Source organism: Rhinoraja longicauda, chromosome 12 (genome assembly GCF_053455715.1).
Source record: "Rhinoraja longicauda isolate Sanriku21f chromosome 12, sRhiLon1.1, whole genome shotgun sequence".
In the NCBI taxonomy this organism is placed as follows: Eukaryota; Metazoa; Chordata; class Chondrichthyes; order Rajiformes; family Arhynchobatidae; genus Rhinoraja; species Rhinoraja longicauda.
This window is the reverse complement of record NC_135964.1, coordinates 8,878,140-8,898,296: the sequence shown is the minus strand read 5'-3', so window position 1 is coordinate 8,898,296 and position 20,157 is coordinate 8,878,140. Positions and strand designations below refer to the sequence as shown.

Below are 20,157 nucleotides of genomic sequence, written 5' to 3'. Positions count from 1 at the left end.
TTGTCCCTCGTGCGTAGGATAGAACTAATGTAGGGGTGATATCTGGTCGGCGTGGACATGGTGGGCCGAGGGCCCCGTTTCTACGCTGCATCTCTAAACTAAATATAGTTTGCATACTAACCGGGTGGAAACATCAACTTTCATGGTTTTCTTCTCTTGGCAAAGAGCTAAACAGTTCATATAATAACTGTTAGTGTTACAATGCCAAAACAAGATAAAGTCATAAAATAATATTCACATTGATAAATAAAATTATTTTATTGTAGTGTTCACAAGGGCAGAACAATTAGATCAAGTTTCCAATAAATTATGGATTCAGTTTAACTTAACGGAAGAGGATAGTTGCATTTTTCACGTCAACAGTTGCACAAATGCACAATAGTCTGGAGAGTGGACTAGTGTGAGAAATGAACCTTTCTTTTAATTGCAGTGCTTTGCACTAATGAACAAATGAAATAGGCATTACTATTTCTCAAAGATCTGTGTGCAAGGACTACACTGCATGACCAGTGCATTAGGTCTGAATTAAGTCGAGTTTAGTTGCATGCTGATATTTGGACACTTCTGGAAATGACACTTTGATATTTCTGGAAAAATGCATTACGCGTTAAAATATTTATGGCATTTGATTCCAGGACACTTGGCTGAAACAACTTTGCAAAATGCAGTAATAGGCCATGCACTCAAAGGTATGAAATAATTTAATGCACTTAAAGACATCACATAGAGACACTTACGTCATTAAATCCAACTTAATTCTAACAGAATGCATCAAACATTTAAGTCCTAACTTTTAAAAACAAGTAAGTGCTAAATTGCTTGATCCTGGGCTTTGTTATTCCAGGTCTATGATTAATATGAAACTTAATCCATTTGTCGTGCCATCTACTGCCATTTTGTAGTGAACACAAATATGAAACAAGTGCAGTTTACAGGTACAATGAGAATGTTACATTACTTCAGCGCCTGACTAGTATTTCAAAACAGTTTCAACTGCCCACAATTCACTTACCCATTAACTGTTCACTTGCCTTCAAACAGAATAAATTGAAACACTGATCTTTCCACTATGCCTAAACAAAAAAGTATTGTGTGACTTTTTAAAAAGTATAGAAATCAGGGCCGAGATAGAATGAAAGGACACTAGTTTCTTTCTAACTATTCCATCCCCACAACTATAATCCCACGAAGGATTCATGAAGGTAGAAATTATGCATTTCGATAAGTAAGCAAACCACTCAGCTCACAATGCATCTTCCAGCATCTTCCAGCACTTTGGAAACATGAATTTGCATCATAGAGAAGTTATTCACAGATGGAGCTCATTTGAAAATATTAACTCATTCATCCGTCCAGAAGCTCTCCGTTGCAAAGTTGCATTTTTTAATTACCCCACAGCTTTGAGAACTCAGCTCGAGTCAATCACTAAGAGTTTCCTTGCATGCATTTTAACTTCTTATTGGTAGTTCTAATTCTGCATCCATTTGTCATGGTCTCAATTTTAATATTCTTATTATTCACCTTCCCCAAACTTGACATAATTTACCATATCCAAGATGAAAACCCATTTTTTCCACAATGCTGATGTCTAAATGCACAGCTCCACGCTCAATACACTTTTTTCAACACTTCATCTTTTCCCCTGCACACAAGTTTCAGATGAGGAGGTCAAACATGTCCTGGAGCAAATACTCCAACACCATGCAATTGCTTTTATCTGTTTCATTGCAGCATTGGTTGGGATGCATTAAACATTAAGAATTTAATTCTGTTTCCTTCTACATTCTTAGTTATTTGAACATTGCAGAATGCAGTAGGCTTTGCTCTTTTGTTGTTGTTGTGCACACTATGTTGGTTATATTGCATGTGATTGATTTATCCATCATTTTCAAACATCACTTAATTGATTTCTATTTGCGTTAATTGAAAAATAAAGAACCCAAACACCAAGCTCTGGGTGTACTATTTAAAACCTCGGCCTGAATGAGAACATATTTTTGATATCTCAGCCAGATTCTCGTTCATTCCAGGATTTATCTCAATCCCCATAATTGCATTTAATCAAGCCATTTCTGTGAGCGTTAGGCAATGCCTTTTACAATGCTTTGATATTTTATATAGTACTCCTAAGTCGACTGCAGTTGCTGAGTTTGGTCACGTATTGCCATCCTATAGGATTCACGCTGTGGTACAGATCCACAAAACTGTCTTTAGTAGCTGATGTTAATTATTAAAACATCAATATAGCCATTTCTCTTATCAGACCTCTGAATCCAAATTAAAATTACCCCAATTCCAGTTGCCGTATACTGTCACAAATCCCAATGTCTCAAACACTTTCCTATTTTAAAGCAAATAAATATCTTACTCTAGCTTGTTTTTACCGCATTTTGCTTTTATCAGATTTTGTCATTAATTTACTTATTTTATTTTATAAAAATGGTTAGCTTTATAATGGTATAATCTTTATAATTCTTTTTCCTCAACAATTCTTCGAAGTTTTCAGAATATTTTCCCATGGTTACCTTATTTTATGTAAAATGTTCATATTTTGATTTGAACTACTTCTGGCTATTCTTTTACTTTAGACCAAAACGACCTTGGCCTGAAGGGCCCCGACCCATAACATCACCTATCCACATTCTCCAGAGGTGCTGCCTGACCCACTGAATTGCTCCAGCACTTCATAACTTTGAATGGTAAACCAGCATCTGCTGATCCTTGAGTCTACATAATCTTTTTAATATTAAACGTAGCTTTGATTAAACCTTCTCCTATCTTGCTCTACTGGTCCTTCCACCCTTTCAGCATCTCTGCATTTCTGTATTGATTTCAATGTATCCATTTCAGTAAACTCTACAGTGGAGTTGTCCTATTTCCTCTTTATAATATCTTTTGTAATACTGCCTTAGATCACATTTGTTTGGGCAAAACTTGTTTGAAATGCTCTGCTCTACAAGTTGAGTTTTCCTTTGTGTCCTTAAAGTGCTGGCAATTCCAGTCAACCTAATATACTGTTGAATGTCAAACAGGTCATCGATGCACTGTTCATGTTTCACAAAGTTCAAAGGAAGAAATGGTGAATGACAAACAATCCATGTACTTTACATAAAATCATGTGAAACAGAGCAATAAGATAGGTAAGTATTTAGAGCAGGAAAGAAACAATGGAGGGAAGGTTTTCAGTCCTAACCTTGGAAAACCAGGTTTTATCCAACAGGAAATGGAATTTCCTTAAATCATATTTCATGTAATTATTAAGGTGTACATTGCTCAGAATAAATGTTGCGATCGCCAAGGTAAACTATGTACTTAAATGCTGTGACTACGAACATCGACATCTGTCGCTGTCTATCCTTTATGTTCAAAATTCCCATTTTGGCACCTACAATGAGAACTTTCAAACACTATTGCTCTTTTGTCTCACAATCTTAAATTTCAAGGTTAATTTTCCAGGTCACCTGACCACCTATGACCGTTTCCCTCCGTAACAAATGTTATTTGGATTTTAAATAACATTTGATCAACTGTGTTTTTTCTAGAGTATTGGGTTTGGCCCACTTTGGAGATTGCTAAAATATTACTTAAAAATTAAGTCCTTCATTGTGCTAAACTATACTAAAATGAAATCCACTTTCAAACTGATATAACACAGTTTAAGGACAGAATGTATAATTTTTATACGAATATACACCTTCTCTCAACTAGACCTCATTCCCAAAACATAGTTTCACCATTGCTTAATGTTATATCCACAGCCAGAAGATAAACTGATTTGTCATTAAAGAGAAAGGAATTACCTACAAAGTTACGACAGGAACTTTCCTAACAGAAACCCGGTCGACACAGTGACAGAGACCAGGTTTGATCCTAACCTTGGGTAGAGTTTACACATTCCCCCTATGACCATGTGGATTTCCTCCGGGTGCCTGGTTTCCCCCTAAAGACATGTGGGTTTGTTGGTTAATTGGCCTGAATGTACAGAGAGTAGATGATAAAGTGGAATAACACAGTATTAGCGTGGGCACAGTGGGCTGAATGGCCTGTTTCCAAGTTGTGTTTTTCAATCAGAACCAAATAGAAAGGTTTAATCTCTACTCCTTTTCATGCAGAATGATTTAATCCATGCAACTTTTGTAAGATTTTAGCAGATACCTGCTGTTAAATTAGCTGATGTTAAAAGCAGAGATCAAACAAGATCTATGAACCAGGTTGATAATTTTAAAAAATCAGGACAGGGATATGATTCTGTCAAGGCTGGAATTCTAAGTAAAGAGAAACAAGCTGCTGACAAAACAAGGCGTGACAGGCAGCTATGGAGGGCGGCACGGTAGCGCAGCGGTAGAGTTGCTGATTTACAGCGAATGCAGCGCCGGAGACTCAGGTTTGATCCTGACTACGGGTGCTGCACTGTAAGGAGTTTGTACGTTCTTCCCGTGACCTGCGTGGGTTTTCTCCGAGATCTTCGGTTTCCTATCACACTCCAAAGACGTACAGATATGTAGGTTAATTGGCTGGGTAAATGTAAAAATTGTCCCTAGTGGGTGTAGGATAGTGTTAATGTACGGGGATCGCTGGGCGGCGCGGACTTGGTGGGCCGAAGGGCCTGTTTCCGCGCTGTATATATATGATATGATATGAAATCGACAGACAACATTTCGGGTCAGGAGTCTTCTTCAAACCTCTACTAAACAGGACCAACTCGAAAGGTTGCATTTCCCTTCACAGGTGCTGCCTAACGTTGTTGCTCCAACAGCTTGTCTTTTGCTCAGAACAAAGGCAAGCATAATTGGTCAGATCAGTACAGTAAACATCAAGTCACAATTTAACATGGCACAATTGTGTTTATTTGAAAGTCTGCATTAGCGGCAGCTTAACTAAATGTTGCATAGTACTTTAAAAAAAAAGAAAGTTGAATAAATTGACAAATCAGAGAGCAAAGAGGGATAATTAGATCTTTAAGTAAAGGAGAGGTTTTTGTAGAGAAATTGGTCGAGAAGGAAGGGGCGCACAATGAAAACACAGAAATGATCGGAGAAATGGCAGACGGAGTTTAATCAGTGCAAGAATGAGGTGTTGCACTTTAGGTGGTCAAATGCAAGGAGAAACATACAATTAATAGCATAACCCTCAATAGAATTGTTGGATAGAGGGATCTTGGGGTCCAAGTCCATAGGTCCCTGAAAAAGGCAATGCAAGCAGATAGAATGGCATATGGTATGCTTACTTTCATATGTCAGGGCAATGAGTACAAGAATCAGGATGTCATGATGCAGCTTTATAGGACTTTGTTTACACCACATTTGGAACATCACGTGCAGTTCTGGTAACCCCGTTACAGGAGGATGTGGAGGGTTTGGAAAGGGTGCAGAAAATGGTTACCATAATGTTGCCTGGATTAGGGGATATTAGCTACAGGGAGAGGTTGGACAGACTTAGATTGTTTTCTGTGCCAGAATTTGAGGGGAGACCTGATAGAAGTATATTAAATTATGAGGCATAGATAGGGTACTCAGTCAGAATCTTTTTTCCCCAGGATGAAAAAAAGACAAGTACAAAGGTTTAAGGTGAGAGAGGCAAAGTTTAAAGGGGACGTATAGAGCAGCTTTTTTTTATACAGAGGGTGGTGAATGACTGGAACACGCTGCCAGGGTTGGTGATTGAGGCAGATGTGATAGCTGTATTTAGGCTTTTGGATGGGCATATGGATATGCAGGGCAAGGAGGGATATGAATTATGTGTAGGCAGATAAGAAATTGGTCTTGGCATCGTGTAAGGCACATTGTGAGCCGAAAGGACTGTCCTTGCGAGGTACTATTCTAAATCAAGGGAAGAACAGACAGCTGTGATTAAGATTGAAATCAGTCAAGTCATGGAGTTGCTCAATACAGTCCAAGGTCTGATACTTGAGACTTTGTTGAGGCTTGTGGGTGGCAAGAGACAACAGCATTTTAAAAAGAACTAGACCAAGTGGACCCGTTGGGCCTAAACTTCTCCTGCATTGGTGCAGCACCCTCTCCTTCCCCTCTCCCCCCCTCCCACTCCATCCCCTCCTCACTCCACCCCCCCCTCCCCCTCCCTCCCTAGGAGATAGATTAAAACTTTAAAATGTGAATAACTTAAAAAATATAACACCGATTTCAATTAAACTTCTTCCATTAGCACCAAAGGTGAGTAAGGTGGGCCTAAAATTGTCACGCTATCATGTACCGTTTTGGCTGTAGTTCAGGAACAAACAAACAAGAGTTTTAGTATATAGATGCTGAACACCATGAAATACTACTGATGTCAGAGGAGCCAAATTGGGTGGGGTGGCTGTTTTATAATTGGACAGAGGAATCAAAACAGACCATGGACTGGTTGTGCCAATTAGTGGCAGCAGATTGTTGTCCCATTCTCTCAGTTTTGCAGTTCCCTGCTCATTCTGACATAGTTTAGGATTGAATATTAGGATTGAACAGGAACAAAAATCATTTATTTTACATCTACTTGAAATATATTCCCTGTCCCAACCACATCTTTGGTCTTGCCCCTGCACTAACTCACCTGTACCCAGTATCTATTTGCAGAACCTGCAGTCTCTCATCCTACAACTTCACTATAATGTATTTCAGTTATAGCAGACAGAACTTCTCCACAGTAATCAGACACCACTGTCCCTTTAAGAACAGTCTGCCAGTTACACTGAAAGCCATTGACATATCCTGCAAATTTTCTCCAAACACCTTTGGTTCTCCTTTACTTTCAGACACTTTAAGTATTTTTTCCTATTCGTCCTTTAATTTCACTGGTTAATTTGCTACTTTTTAAAAACTTAAAGTGCCACAAGATATTCTGTTTAGTTAAAGTGCTATATAAATGAACATTGAATTCTCCAACTTTAGATAGTTCCTCTGTCCCTCTTCCCCTCCCCAGATCTCCCTCTATCCTTCCGTATAAGAAAATAACTGCAGATGCTGGTACAAATCGATTTATTCACAAAATGCTGGAGTAACTCAGCAGGTCAGGCAGCATCTCGGGAGAGAAGGAATGGGTGACGTTTCGGGTCGAGACCCCTCTATCCTTCCTTTGTCCCGCCCCCCTGACATCAGTCTGAAGAAGGGTCTCAACCCGAAACGTCGCCCATTCCTTCTCTCCTGAGATGCTGCCTGACCTGCTGAGTTACTCCAGCATTTTGTGAATAAATACCTTCGATTTGTACCAGCATCTGCAGTTATTTTCTTATATTATATAAATTCATAATGGTCATTCTGATATCATTAGCAATCCAGAGACAATGATATGTTTCAAGCCACTCTCTTAGAAAGACCTTCAACAACACTCAGTCCAATTGAGATGGATTGAGTTTGTGAGGATAATAAGCGACCATGCCAGCAAGATCCACATTCCAACAAACATCGGGAATTGCAGTCCAATGAGTCAACTAATATTGTGCCATGTATTCAGGTAGAGTTTCCGTAGATAGAAAGTAAACATTACTCGTAAATGAACTAACTTATGAAATCATTAATACTCAACCAGACGCAACTAAATTTAAGGCAGCTCTTCTCCAAGAAGCCCTTCTTGCATAAGTCCATACTCCGCCACCTCCATTTTAAATTTGGAATATTTTGGAGGACCAAGAACCAAGAAGACTGGAGTCAGAACGCTGTTTTCCCACTGACAAAAGGCAAGTGACTGCGAGATGCTGCGAAAGCTTTAAGGGCCTGTCCCACTAAGGCGATTTTAAGGCGACTAGGCTGTCACGGAACGTTCGCCAGGGTGTCGCAGGCATGATCGTGAGGAATCTTCAAAGAATCGTAGCGGATATCGGCGCGTCGCCGAAATTTTTTCCAGATCGAAATTTCTCGTCGACAGCTGGCTTGTCGCCAGGTATCGTTGCTTATTGCGGGTGCTGTCGCATGCTGTCCCCAGGTTTGCTAGGTTGTCTTAGATGCATTTAGAAGCACATAATATTAAATTAAGTAAAGTCATTTGAAGATACCTTAAAATACTTGTGTTAAACCAATTTATTTACCGTCGGGACTTTTGACAGGTAGTTTGGAAGCGACAGTTTGATGGTCAGGTAAGCGTGGGAATTTTGCGATGTTTATGGCCATCAGTGATTACTTTTAAAGTAGGCTCCCAACCCAGATATGCAACCCAGAAACCAGATATGCACCTCCCGTACATTTTCAAAGAATGCCCACACTCCACACAAAAATCCATTTAACCACGTATAAAATTAAATTTCTTTATACTGCTATTAGTAAACTGGAAGTCAATCCAGTTTATGCCTTGTTACCATGAAGCTTGGTTTTCATGTAACCCGGGCAAGATGTTATATTTCAAAACTCTCAATTATAGACTTGTCAGTGATTTCAGCGTAAATTAGGATGCCGAAGCATTGATAAGCATGGGAATTTCACGATGTTTCCAAAGACGGTGTAATCTCTTAGCCAGGTGCTAGTTTCACAAAAAAGTAACCTGACTCGGCATTGTCGTGGTCATTGTCGTAGGGTAAAAAAAAAAATCGGCGATCTGCTACGACTTTGACAGTCGCCGGCAGTCGTCTAAAAAATCACCTCAGTGGGACAGGCCCTTAGCCAACGTGCGATTGGCTAAACTTCTTTCGCAGCATCTCGCAGTCATTTGCCTTTTTGCTCCATTTTTTGCGCTCACTGTTATGAGGGGAGAGGAGGAGACGGGGAAAGACCACAGACACCAACTTCAGAGCCGAATGAAACCACAACACCGTGTTTTTAAAATAAAAGGCGTTGCAAGCCACTGCTGCATTTGACCCACTGCGCTAACACGCGAGCATCGCTGCAGACCCGGGATGTGGGTGCAGTGTTTGGAGAGTGGCGGCGGCAGGCCGGCAGGCACGGGACACTCTCAGTGTTGGGGAGGGTGGAGGCAGGGCTGTAGACACGGGTCCCTCTCAGTGTTGTGGAGGGTGGAGGTAGGGCTGTAGACACGGGTCCCTCTCAGTGTTGGGGAGGGTGGAGGCAGGGCTGTAGACACGGGTCCCTCTCAGTGTTGTGGAGGGTGGAGGCAGGGCTGTAGACACGGGTCCCTCTCAGTGTTGGGGAGGGTGGAGGCGGCGGCGGGGCTGTTGACACGGGATCTTCTCAGTGTTGGGGACCGCCAACAGCCTCCAAGTGTGTGCGTGTGTCTGTCTGTGTGTCTCTGTCTGTGCGTGTCCGTCTGTCTGTGTGTGTGTGTGTGTGTGTCTGTGTGTGTGTGTGTGTGTGTCTGTGTGTGTCTGTGTGTGTGTCTGTGTGTGTCTGTGTGTGTGTGTGTCTGTCTGTGTGTGTCTGTCTGTGTGTGTCTGTCTGTGTGTGTCTGTCTGTGTGTGTCTGTCTGTCTGTGTGTGTCTGTCTGTGTGTCTGTGTGTGTGTGTCTGAGGTATTTATTCACAAAATGCTGGAGTAACTCAGCAGGTCAGGCAGCATCTCAGGAGAGAAGGAATGGGGGACCCATTCCTTCTCTCCTGAGATGCTGCCTGACCTGATGAGTTACTCCAGCATTTTGTGAATAAATACCTTCGATCTGTACCAGCATCTGCAGTTATTGTCTTATAGTGTGTGTGTGTGTGTCTATGTCTGTGTGTGTGTGTGCCTATGTCTGTGTGTGTGTGCCCACGTTGCTGACATGCGCCCCATTGCTGATGGTGGGTGGGGAGGGCAGCCGCTGGTTTCAACTCATGTGCCCGGGGTAGGTAGTGAGGGAGTGGTCCGCGGCCTCGGGCTGCACTCACCGCCGTGTTGGGTTGTGTGGGGTCAGGACCGCTTCTCCTCTCCTCTCCGCTCGAGCTCTCCGCTTCCTTCACTCACTCACTCGCCCGGCGACGCAGCCGGTCCCCTGCACCGGACGTGACGTGAGCGCCCGGCGCGAGACTCCCTCAGCTGACGGTCACGCGCGCAGATGTTCGAGCAGAGCAGGGTGGACCTCCCGACCCTAAAGCCTCAGCGTGGCGCCATTTTAGTAGGCAGAAACTTGCAGACACAGTTACCAAGAAAAATAACAGAAATATGTGAATTGATAGATGAGATTTATTCTGCATTTTAATGGTATCATCACACATACTGTTCCCCCAACACACTGATCACACATACTGTTCCCCCACAACACTGATCACACTGCGAGAGGAATAGAGGACGGCGGGTTTTGCTTACTAAAATGGCGGCCGTTACGCTCCGTTGCGTACTACACTTCAGTGTAGGCGATGTCGACGGAGTGGTTCATCTTGCTCCTCTAGTATCTTTGGTCACGCGCACAGCACCCCGGACCAGACCAACCGCCCACCCCGGACCAGACCAGACCAACCGCCGCCGCCCGCCCGCCCGCAGCGCCCTTACAGAATAATGACCAAGGGACGTGTATGTTCCTCGGCCCCATTTACCCTCCCCAGAATATACATTAAACCCTCATTATTAAGGAGAGTTTAGTTTTGTGTCTACCTTCGATTTAAACCAAAGATACTAGAGGAGCCAAATAGAGCACAATAGACAATAGGTGCAGGAGGAGGCCATTCGGCCCTTCGAGCCTGTACGCACCGCCATTTAATGTGATCATGGCTGATCATTCTCAATCAGTACCCCGTTCCTGCCTTCTCCCCATACCCCTTGACTCCGCTATCCTTAAGAGCTCTATCTAGATCTCTCTTGAATTCATTCAGAGAATTGCCCTCCACTGCCTTCTGAGGCAGAGAATTCCACAGATTTACAACTCTCTGACTGAAAAAGTTTTTCCTCATCTCTGTTCTAAATGGCCTACCCCTTATTCTTAAACTGTGGCCTATGGCGAGTCCGAAACTTGTTGGTTGTAGACGAAGTTTATTGCAGCCGCAATACACGAATACAGAGTTAAACAACAAGGTACAGGACAACCAATACAAACTTACTGTCTTCCTTGAAGACTTCGCCGAACTGACTAAATCGGGCGCCAAACGCGCACATGACATCGCTGGCCAATCAGCGATGTCGTTCCCTGGACCAATCCCCATGGTCGCGTTCCCACGTGACCTCGCTGGCCAATCCGAGGGTTCGACGACCTGGACCATTCTCTATGGTCGCTACATGACCCCCCCCAGAACCCGAGGTGCGGAACCTAGCTGGGAGCCGGATTTCGCGACCATAACGAGTACGGAGAGGGACAGCCTGAACCACAGGAGCCGGAGGTTCCGGACTTGGTGGAACAGCCGGAACGAGAGGTTCTGGAGGAACTACCGGCATGGGGGGTGCTGGAGGAACTGCCGAAACAGGGGGTCCTGGAGGAGCTGTCGGAACGGGGGTTTCTGGACTGGGCGGAACTAACGGAGGTCGGCCTCTCCTAGGGGTTTGACCGACCAGGACTGGTTGATCCGGGTCCAAATGGGCAGGTTTGAGCCGGGACACCGAGACGAGTTCGCTCTTGCCGCCCATGTCTAAGGTGAAAGTAGCCGTTCCCTTACGTAAAACCCGGAACGGCCCTTGATAGACCCTCTGCAACGGGGCGTGATGGGCATCTTTACGCAGAAAAACAAACTCACAGTCCTTCAGGGAAGACGGTTCATGTACCATGGGACACCCATGACGTGAAGTCGGCACTGGAGCCAGGGAGCCCACCCGTTCCCGGAGAGATGCTAACGCTGATGGGACTGTAGGGAGCAGGGCTGAAGGGTCCGGAAACAGATCTCCGGGTACTCGAAGTGTCGAGCCATATACTAGCTCTGCGGACGACGCACCGAGATCTGGCTTAGGAGCAGTCCGGATGCCCAAAAGAACCCAAGGGAGTTGGTCTACCCAGTCCGGGCCTTCAAGCCTTGCACTGTGGGACGCCTTAAGTTGGCGGTGGAACCTTTCTACGAGTCCATTTGCCTGGGGGTGATATGCAGTTGTGGGTTGTAACTTGGACCCGTACAGTTCCGCCAGCGCGGCCCAGAGGGACGAAGTGAACTGTGGCCCTCTGTCAGTTGTAATAACTGCCGGGACCCCGAAACGAGCTACCCAATGAAGGGCCAAAGTCCTAGCACAAGACGCTGACGAGATATCAAACAATGGGAAAGCCTCTGGCCACCGGGTGAACCGATCCACCACCGTGAGGAGGTGGGTGTAGCCCCGGGAGGAAGGCAAAGGCCCGACCAAATCCACGTGGATGTGGAAAAAACGAAAAGCCGGGACCTCGAAATCCTGTACGGGGGGCTGGACGTGGCGCTGGACTTTAGCGATCTGACAGGGCACGCAGGAACGTGCCCACCCCGCTACCTGTTTCCGCAGGCCATGCCAGACAAACCTCGCTGCTACCAAGGCAGAGGTGGAGCGGGTGGACGGGTGCGCCAGCCCATGAATGGCATCGAAAACCCGGCGCTGAAGGGAGGGCGGTACTACCGGCCTGGGACGAGGAAGAGAAACATCGCACCAGACTTTCGTGCCCTCCGACCCACAAGCTACCTGGGCCAACTTCAATCCCGAAGTGGTGGACTGGTAAGCCGAAACGGTATCCGCTAGGAGCTGTGCCTCCGCGAGCTCCTGGGGATCCACTTCGCAGTCCACCGCCGAAATAGGGGGAAAAGCAGGTCTAGACAGGGCGTCAGCAACGGCATTAAGCTTACCCGCGATATGACGGACATCTGTGGTAAATTCGGAGATTGCAGTCAGGTGCCGCTGCTGGCGGGCCGACCATGGGTCAGACAATTTCAAAAAAGCAAATGTTAATGGCTTGTGGTCCGTAAATGCCACAAATGGGCGGCCCTCGAGGAAATACCTGAAATGACGGACAACTAAATAGAGAGCTAGAAACTCTCGGTCAAATGCGCTATATTTCAGCTCGGCCGAATTTAGTTGCCGGCTGAAAAACGCTAAAGGCTGCCAACGGCCACCGACCTGCTGCTCCAGAACCCCACCCACCGCCACGTCAGAGGCGTCAACCGTCAGGGCCATGGGGGCGGAGGGGCTCGGATGGACCAACATGGTGGCGTCTGCCAAGGCTGCCTTAGCTGCCGTAAAAGCCGACTCTGCGGTCGGGGACCACAACAACTCTACCGGATTCCCTGCCAGGCATTGGAAAAGCGGGCGCAGGACTCGCGCCGCTGCCGGAACGAATCTATGGTAGAAATTAACCATGCCTACGAACTCCTGCAGCCCTTTTACTGTGGTGGGCCTGGGAAAAGCCCGGATAGCCTCCACCTTCTCGGGCAAAGGGGCGGCGCCGGCAGGAGTAATTCTGTGCCCTAGAAAATCGAGAGCAGGCAGGCCGAATTGACATTTGGAGGGTTGGATAATGAGCCCGTGGTCTTGGAGCCGCTGGAACACGGTCCGCAAATGGGCCTGGTGTTCCTGCACTGAGGGGCTGGCTACCAGGATGTCGTCTAAATAAATAAACAAAAAGGGTAAACCCCGGCCCACGCGGTCCATCAGTCGCTGGAAAGCCTCTGCCGCGTTCTTTAAACCGAAAGGCATACGCAACCATTCAAACAACCCGAACGGAGTAATAGTTGCAGTTTTTTGTATGTCCTCCGGTCGCACCGGAATCTGATGGTATCCTCGCACCAAATCGATTTTGGAAAACACCACCGCTCCTTCCAGCCCAGATGAAAAGTCCTGTAGGTGCGGTATGGGGTAGCGATCAGCCGTGGTGACAGCATTGAGACGCCGATAATCGCCACATGGCCTCCACCCCCCAGATGCCTTGGAGACCATGTGTAACGGCGAGGCCCACGGGCTGTCAGACTGATGGACAATTCCCATTTCCTCCATCTTCCTGAACTCCGCCCTTGCCACCACCAGTTTGTCTGGCGGTAGTCTCCTGGCCCGAGCGAAAACGGGAGGGCCTTCGGTGCGGATGTGATGGACCACACCGTGCTTAGCCGAAGGTGCGTCAAAACGTTGGACGAGCAGCTCTGGGAACTCTGCCAGAATCGCAGCATACGAGTCGGGGGCCGCGACGACGGCCTGGACAGTAGGGCTGGGCGAGGAGGCGATTGCCGGAGCGACGTGCTCCTCTTCGGCAGAGGGTCGGAGGTCGTTACCGCGGACATCAGGAACCAGTGAAAAAGCCCAGAGAAAATCTGCGCCCAGGATCGCTTGTTTGACGTCGGCTATGATGAATGGCCATTCGTACGTGCGGAGGCCTAACACAAGGGACATCTTCCGTGTACCGAAAGTGCGAATTGGGCTGCCATTAACCGCGATGAGGGTGGGACCTGTCTTACCCGATCTGGTTTCGAGGTCGGTCGGCGGCACTATGCTGACGATGGCTCCCGTGTCTACCAAAAATTCTGTGTCCGTGAATCGATCATGGACATAGAGGCGCCGGTTCTGGCCAATCATAACTGCCCCTATGTACGATCGGCCGAGGCATTTCCCGCGAAGGTACAAGGCAAACGACAGTTGCGGGATTCGTTACCCCATCGTAGGTGATAATAGCACCAGCCGCGCTTGTGCGGATCTTTTTGGCGGGCTTTCGGAGAATTGGCGGGAGACGTGGCGCCATCTTGCCGTCGCTGTGGCGTGGTCACCGATGTCGAGACTTTGTTGATTGAACCACTTGCCTTGTTTTTTGCCGCTATGAGCGCGTCCGCTTTCGCTGCATATGCTTCGGGGTCCTTAAAAGAACAATCCGTAAGCAGCAGTCGGACATCCTCGGGAAGTTTCTCGCGGAATGCCTGTTCAAACATCGGGCAATCCGTATGCTCACCGGCTAGCATCATCATTTCGGCCATGAGGACGGAAGGCAGTTGGTCTCCAAGATCCGGTAGGTGCAGAAGTTTTGCCGCACCACCATGCTTATTAAACCCGAAGGTTCGCAGTAATACATTCTTCATGGCCTCGTACTTGTCTTCCGCAGGTGAATTTACGATGAACCGCATCACGCGCTTGGTTGTGTCCGGCGATAGAGCGCTGACGAGGTAGAAGTACTTCGTGGATTCATCCGACACCTTCTTTATATGGAATTGAGCCTCGGCGTGGATAAACCAAGCTCGCGGTGCGTACGTCCAAAATAACGGAAGATGAACGCCTGCCGCGCTTGACTCCGGTGTGCCCTGCTCGGTCATCGTCAACGAGGCGTCGGGTTCCTGCTCAGTCGGTGATCGTCCAGATGACGTCGGGGTCACCAATATGGCGAGTCCGAAACTTGTTGGTTGTAGACGAAGTTTATTGCAGCCGCAATACACGAATACAGAGTTAAACAACAAGGTACAGGACAACCAATACAAACTTACTGTCTTCCTTGAAGACTTCGCCGAACTGACTAAATCGGGCGCCAAACGCGCACATGACATCGCTGGCCAATCAGCGATGTCGTTCCCTGGACGACATCGTTGGCCAATCAGCGATGTCGTTCCCTGGACCAATCCCCATGGTCGCGTTCCCACGTGACCTCGCTGGCCAATCCGAGGGTTCGACGACCTGGACCATTCTCTATGGTCGCTACAGGCCCCTGGTTCTGGACTCCCCCAACATTGGGAACATGTTTCCTGCCTCTAACATGTCCAACCCCTTAATAATCTTATACGTTTCGATAAGATCCCCTCTCATCCTTCTAAATTCCAGTGTACACAAGCCTAGTCGCTCCGGTCTTTCAACATATGATAGTCCCGCCATGCCGGGAATTAACCTAGTAAACCTACGCTGCACGCCCTCAATAGCAAGAATATCCTTCCTCAAATTTGGAGACCAAAACTGCACACATTACTCCAGGTGCGGTCTCACTAGGGCTCTATACAACTGCAGAAGGACCTCTTTGCTCCTATACTCAACTCCTCTTGTTATGACTCGACTAAAAACCTTAGAGAAGTTGGTCATGGGTACATTTCAGCGCCATTTTAGTAAGCAGATTCTGTGCTAGACTGGGCAGTGTTAGAACAGAGATGAGGAAAAACTTTTTCAGTCAGAGTTGTGAATCTGTGGAATTCTCTGCCTTGGAGGGCAGTGGAGGCCAATTCTCTGAATGATTTCTTCGTATATAAAATGTTTGCAAACAATTATTTTTGTTCAACTTCTTGGATAAGTTGATAGTTGACATCACTATTTCTTGAAGAGTTGCTGCTTCGTCATCTTTAAACTTTGGATGTTACTGATTAAATATTTGCTCTAGAGATCCACTCTGGATCAGGCCAATTGATCATATTTAATGAACTGTTCTTTGCTTTCTCTGTTAATTTTAATTTCACCTCCACGAGCTGTATCTCTTTTTGTTTTATTTTTTTAAGTTATGGAACCAAAGTTAGGCATTTGCAAACAATAAAACTCTACTGTATCCACAACACAATTGAAAAGACATTTAACTTTATACGTAGAGCCAAGAAAATTTGAATTGTTGAATTGATTAGATCAAAACCCTTGACAGACACTAAAATGACCAATGTACAGAAGCATGAATCCAATTCAAATAGACGCGGTGGTGGAGTAAATCACCGGGTCCGGCAGCATCTCTGGAGAAAAAGGATGGGTGATATTTCAAGTTGGGATCCTTCTTCAGACAAGGGGGGAAGGTGAAGAGCTGATATAAATCAGGATTTGATCTTTTCATTGGTTAGCTGATATGCGAAACAGTGCATACTATATCTCGCACACAAAATGATGTAAATCTTACCTTGAATGACAGAAATAAAAAGTGTTATCCTTGTTTATGAAGTTCATTTTTGAATGATGTCAAATTGAAGGGGGTTGGTGCAATATACTGCTAACCCACAAATGTGTCATCATGAGATATTCATATTTGAAAAATCCATAAATAAATAAAAAACAAGAAGGTGCTGATGTTATTTGACCAAATTATCAGTTGAATTTATATGAAATTTTTGCAGGTTGTAGAGTAGTGGGTAGGGAGCGTGTTAATGCATGTAACTAATTTTTCACAAAAGTGAGATTAGCACTATATTGCACCGACCCCCTCAATTATATGTTATATTCAAAACTAAACTATGGTAGCAATGTACATTATTGATGTCTAAAGCTAGCACTTCTGTATCAGTGTGGGTATGTATGCATTACATTTTATTACACTGATATAGAATGAAAAGAATGAATAAATATCTTGACATGTGTTCATAGTTATTTTATTCACAATGTTAGGATTTCTGGAAATACGTTTGATGTCACTGATTGCGAATGTGTATGGGTAGGCCCTAATGAAATGTATGTGAGAGAACAGTGATCGTGATAGGGAGAACCCGCAGTCCGCTATGCCTCGTGCTGAGAAGTGTGTGCATGTCTGATTTTATAAGATTTATATATATTTATATATATATATAGATATAGTGAGAGAGAGAGAGATTGAAAGAAAAAGGTTGCTAAACAAATAATTAGATGAAATCACAAGAAAAAAACGAGATATATCATATGTGTGTGTGTATACATATATGCATATACATAAACCATAAAGGTCGAATTGCCTTTATGGTTTATGTACATCATGTGAAAAATAAGATGAAGGGAGAAATAGAGCGTTGCTTTAAATTAAAGTTGCTTCTGATCCATGAGAAGGAACTTTGAGATCTGTTTACCTCTATCTTGCCTCACACACACGCATTCATATATATTTGCGCAGAGTGTGTGTTTGAGCAATACAAGGGAAACTGCACAAAAGAGGGGGCTGGGGAGGAAGGATGGGAGGGAAATGGGCAGAAACAGTAAGAAATAATAAAATCGGAGAAATTAAGCAGGAGGAAAATATTTATAAATGAAAATAACAAAAAAATGTGAATTGATAGATGAGATATTTTCTGCATTTTAATGGTATCATCACACATACTGTTCCCCCACAACACTGATTACACTGCGAGAGGCAGAGCGAACGGGGGTTTTGCCTATTAAAATGGCGGACATTCCGCTACTTTGCGTACTACACTTCAGTATACGCGATTTCGACGGAGTGGTCCATCTTGGTACTCTAGTATCTTTGGTCCAGATAAACTGCCGAACTGCCCGCCGCACCGCCGTAAATCTCCAGATTTGCACAAGAGAAGGAAACATCTCTTTGTTCAGAAGGGTTGTGTTCTTTTTGAGAGGGTGAAATTCAAGAAGGTTTCTGGGATGTCCTCAGATTGGTACATTTATAGATAATGTGGGAAAGGGTTTGGGACACGTAAGTGAAGTGGAAGTTTAACTATTTTACAGAATAATGACCGAGGGACATGTATGTTTCTTGGCCCCATTCTCCCTACCCTAAATATGCAGTAAACCCTCATTATTAAGGAGGGTTTATTTTTGTGTCTACCTTCGATTTAAACCAGCATCTGCAGTTCTTTTTCCTATTCATTATTAAGGACCTCACTAGAATGGATTTCTGTTTCAGCAGATGGGGAGTCTTCATAGTTAATCAGACACCACTGCCCTTTTAAGATCACAGGCTGCCAGTTACACTGCAGATGCCATAGAAATTGACAAGTAATGTCTTCCATGAAAGTTGTGCAATGATGAAGGACACAAAGCGCTACAGTAACATCAGTTCAGGCAGTATCTCAGGAGCATATGGATAGATGACGTTTCAGGTGGAGACCTACCGCTGGATCGAGCTGCACATCCGACCGCAATGAGGATGCAACCTGCAGCGACGGGGAGATGCAGCACCAATTTATGACAATACCAGGGGGCGCCGCACGATGGCTGCCTCGCCTACAGTCTGTCCCTTTTGAACTTTTTTTGGTAAGTTTTAAAAGTTTGTGTAAATGTTCTCTGGTTTGTTTAATGTAGTGGGTGGGGGTCCGGGGAAACTTTTTTTCAATCTCTTACCTTGCCGGAGATGCGATTGTTTTCAGGATCGTATCTCCGGTCGCTCTGCGGCCTAACATCGTGGAGCTGAAGGCCTTGCCTGGGACTGACTTTGAGCCCCACCGCGGGGCCGTGGACGTACCATCTGAGCTTGCAATCCCTTGCCTGGGATCAACGCTCCAACGTGGCCTGCAGACTTTAACATCAAGGAGCACGCAGTCTCGGGTTGAGACTGGTCCGGAGCTCCAAGCCGCACGATGTTTGACAAGCCCCGACCCGGGGTAGATCGCCTGGCACGGGGGAACTGAAATCACCCTCCCTCCCCGATGCAGGAGCTTGATCGCCCCAACGAGGAAGGCCCACCGCCGGCTACGGGAGTCAAGATTGTCCCGTCAACGGAAGGTTAGAGACCCCCGACCGCTGGAGGACAAAGAAGGGAGAGATTGAACTTTTTTCCGCATTCCAACACAGTGAGGAATGCGGAGGTCACTGGTGGATGTTCATGTTAAAATGTATTTTGTGTGTCCTGTTGCTTTTTATTGTTTTGACTGGCAAATGACATTCCTCGTATGTTGCAAAACATACTTGGCTAATAAAGTATGATTTTGATTGTGATCGTAATTTTCACCGCCTACCCGGTTTCCCCGAGGCTGGGACCACCGAAGCTGCCGCCAACCCACACCACCACCTCAGCCGCTTCCAGGCCGGACTTGCCGACCTTCACCACTGCGCTGGGCAGCCAACGCCATCCTTGGCTTGCACCACCATTTCAGCAACTTCCAGACCAGTCTTACCCACCTTCGCTGCCAGGCTCGGCTGCCAACGCTACTAACAGCCCACTCCACCTCCCCAATCGCATCCAGGCTGGACTTGCCGAACTTCACTGCCAGGCCGGGCTGACAACGCCACCTCCGACCCGCACCACCTCCCCGGCTGAATCTAGGCCAGTCTTCACTGCCAGGCCAGGCTGTCACGTCGGCCTGCAAAACCTCCCTGGCTGCTTCCAGGTTGGACCTACTGCCACGATCACCGGCCAACAGTTTCCTTCGCCGCCTCTGCCAGCGACTCTTACCTGCATTTCGACCACTGAGTGGTGGCACCAGCAGTGGCTGCCTTGCCAACAGTCTGTCCTTCGGTTTTTGTTATTTTAAGTACGTGTTAAAAGTATGTTTTAGTGTTCCTTGGTTTGTTTTACGTGGGGGAGGGGAGTTGGGGGAAAACTTTTTTCAATCTCTTACCTTGACGGAGATGCGAATTGTTTCCGTATTGTATCTCCATCCTCACTGCGGCCTAACATTGAGGAGTTGGTGGCCTTTCCTGGAGACCGGCGGGCGCTCCAAGCTGCGGGAGTCTGCGGGACTTTAACATCGCGGAGCTCGCGATTCCTTTGCCGGGGATTGCAGCTTCAACCGCGGGGTCTGTGGAATTTAACATCATGAAGCCTGCAATCTCTGGTAAGGCTGACTCAGGAGCTCCATGC

At 46.0% G+C, this 20,157-nt stretch overlaps 1 protein-coding gene across 3 annotated transcripts in view; it reads right to left on the bottom strand.

Moving 5' to 3' along the window:
• Positions 1-20,157, bottom strand: part of rab9a (RAB9A, member RAS oncogene family) — a 49,741-nt gene that overhangs the window by 6,122 nt on the left and 23,462 nt on the right. The window contains exons 1-2 of one of the 3 annotated variants that reach the window (XM_078408985.1): positions 9,740-9,757; positions 122-167 (exon numbers count right to left, since the gene is read on the bottom strand). The exons of 1 other annotated variant lie outside the window; for it this stretch is intronic. The gene's annotated coding sequence lies outside the window, so the exon portion shown is untranslated. Of the gene's footprint in view, positions 1-121; positions 168-9,739; positions 9,978-20,157 lie in introns of those variants that run through there. One more of the 3 variants, XM_078408983.1, reaches the window with a different exon arrangement.